Source organism: Osmia lignaria, unplaced genomic scaffold (assembly GCF_051020975.1).
Source record: "Osmia lignaria lignaria isolate PbOS001 unplaced genomic scaffold, iyOsmLign1 scaffold0053, whole genome shotgun sequence".
Lineage (NCBI taxonomy): Eukaryota > Metazoa > Arthropoda > Insecta > Hymenoptera > Megachilidae > Osmia > Osmia lignaria.
The window spans coordinates 5,001-7,500 of NW_027478194.1; the positions used below are offsets into that span (position 1 = coordinate 5,001).

Genomic DNA, 2,500 nt, shown 5'->3' on the forward strand with positions numbered 1-2,500 from the left:
GGTCGTCAATTTCTTTGGTTTCATCGAAAGGTGAATAATGATGCTCGATGCAAAAAAAAAAAAAAATAAACGAAAAGAAGCAAAAAAGCAAACACGTAGAGAAACTGTGCGTGAATCAACCTTTCGCATATTCAATTTTTCCTCCTCTCTCGTTTCAAAATGTTTGTATTTATCGTTCGATGAAACGAGCACAAGAGGGAAAAAAAAGTTGAGACACGACGTTCCCATAATTTTCGTGTTATTTCCTTTTTGCTTCAAACATTTTGCGGACTGCAGCTTCGTCGTATTGCTTTTATCAATTTTTAACAATTTCAAAGCGAAGACAACTCGCAAGACGATCCATTTCGTCTCGGTTCAATTTTAACGTCCGTCCGTATTATTTTTTGTTCCACAAGAGATTTCGAATAGGTTTCTTTATTTATCATCCCTTCTTTTCGAGCGCCACGGAAGCAAGAGGAAAAGCAAGAGCGAGAGAACATTTCGCGTATACTTCATTTAACAATTTTAACCAACACGCGATGTACTCCACACACCTCTTAGATTTAACAACTGCTTTTCTCTTCTTCTCCCCTTAGCGCAAGGGTAAACCCCATTTGTCTCTTCTTTGGAACGCAACAAAACTTTCGAGGACTGGACGACCGAGCGATGGTCGCGCGGTCTTCGCTTATCTTTAACAAACGAAGTAGTCCGTATGTATTCTAAATGTTGAAGCCTCCTAGAGCTTTAAGCCATGCGAGACATTGAAATGCTGTTTTAACGGGAGCATGCATAATTGCTGCAAACATACTTTTATCACAAGTTCTAGCCACGCCACGGAGGCTTCGAAGTTCCTTCACCATTCGCTTTCCTCTCTTTTGTTACACAGTTTTAGACTACGATCAGGGGTACCGAAACGCTGTATTGATTGTAAACAACCATTTTTATCTTGGAGCGGAGCGTTCCTTTACTCGTTAGATTTGTCTTGTCGCGTGTGTATTCGCTTTTTCGACGCTTTTTAACCATTTAACTTGTTTAGCGAAGCTAAACGCACAGACAGACAAAAAAAAAGGAACAGCATCGCGCGTCAAACAGCGACGACCCATCTGAAGCGATCTTTCATTTATACACCGTTTGTAAACAGAGAGATGTATAAAGCGCGGGGAATCATTCGAAACCCTGGGGCTATTCGAGCTTGCATTTCAGCAAATTATCATCTCAAACATTTCACTCGTTTGCTTTTTCTAAATTTATAGGAGAGCTTCTTTCGTTTATTTTTGACACACCTTTCGTAAATATCGTTTCTGGCAACGTCGGGAGCGTGGATTTCTACAAGTGAACAATCGCGCCGATCCGATAACTTCCAGCAGGATGGAGAATCTTTATAGATTATCTTCCGAGAACTCGGTGCTTTCACGGGCGGTCGTTTATAAATTTTAACGAACGACTCGCGCGCCGTGACGCACTTGCGCTAGTTCGAAGAGATATTTCGAAATTTGTTTCTCTCCTTTAACGGCCTGCATTTAGTGTATCGGTTGCGATTTTCGTCACATCGTTTCCACGACAAACGCCGACGAACTGCCCAACTATCGCTCGTACGTTGCGACTCTTTCTTTGTTTATCGTTCATTCATTCTTTCAATTTCGTTCGATAATCCCGCTCCGAAACGTTCTACTTTCGTTGAACGACGGCGAGATGTTTAGAAAGAAATGAATTACTCTTTTTTCGAGAAGCAAACGCAAGCAGTCTTTTGTTAAGAAAACGACCCTCAGCCAGGCGTGGTCCAGGAATTGTATCCGTGGACCGCAATGTGCGTTCGAAATGTCGATGTTCATGTGTCCTGCAGTTCACACGTTGACGCGCAATTAGCTGCGTTCTTCATCGACCCACGAGCCAAGTGATCCACCGTTCAGGGTAATCGTAAAATTTTGTATTTCAAACTCTTTAGATCTTTAGAGTGTTATTTTCATTATTAACACGCATCACATTCGATACCCACATCACTCTCCCACCCGGCGCGTGCGGGAGAGCGAATTCGGGCGTCGCCAACGTATTTGTTTGTTTGTTCGATCGTTGACGACACGATCGCGTCCAAGGACGGAAACCGTCGGAGAAACGCCCAGTGGCACGCTCCTCTCGACGGTCGGGCGTAAAGTACATTTAAAAACCTTGAAAAGTACGAACGCACACAAGGAATGCGAGCGCGCGTCCTGTCGCTGAATCGTGGGTTGCGAGATTCGAACAGACACACGGCCGGCGACGATCGGTCTAACTAATGGACACATAGTTTTTCAAAGACTCGCTATCGTCGCTTCTCAGCCGGTCCGTAAACAACACACATCGATCAGGCGGACGCACGAATCTTACCACGGTGCGTGTTTCGTAGATTCCAGGTTACCCGCAAGTACCTCTCTCTCCCTCTCGAAAGAGGAATCTCGATCCGTCCTTTTTGGACAATGGAGAAATCTTTTTATCGCAACACGGATGGCAAAGAAACAACCAAAGCGTAGGAGCGTGGGGACGA

At 44.2% G+C, this 2,500-nt stretch overlaps 2 non-coding genes across 2 annotated transcripts in view; both read right to left on the minus strand.

Annotated features, from left to right (window-relative positions):
* The window catches only part of LOC143307408 (large subunit ribosomal RNA), a 4,041-nt gene extending 4,036 nt beyond the window's left edge, over nt 1-5 (minus strand). The window contains exon 1 of the ribosomal RNA XR_013064560.1: nt 1-5. This exon is cut by the window's left edge and continues 4,036 nt beyond it. This is a non-coding gene — a ribosomal RNA (large subunit ribosomal RNA).
* Nucleotides 6-1,738: 1,733 nt separating this feature from the next.
* On the minus strand, nt 1,739-1,893 carry LOC143307395 (5.8S ribosomal RNA). Its single transcript, XR_013064547.1, has one exon. It is a non-coding gene; the product is annotated as a 5.8S ribosomal RNA (ribosomal RNA).
* Between the last annotated feature and the right edge of the window lie 607 nt (nt 1,894-2,500).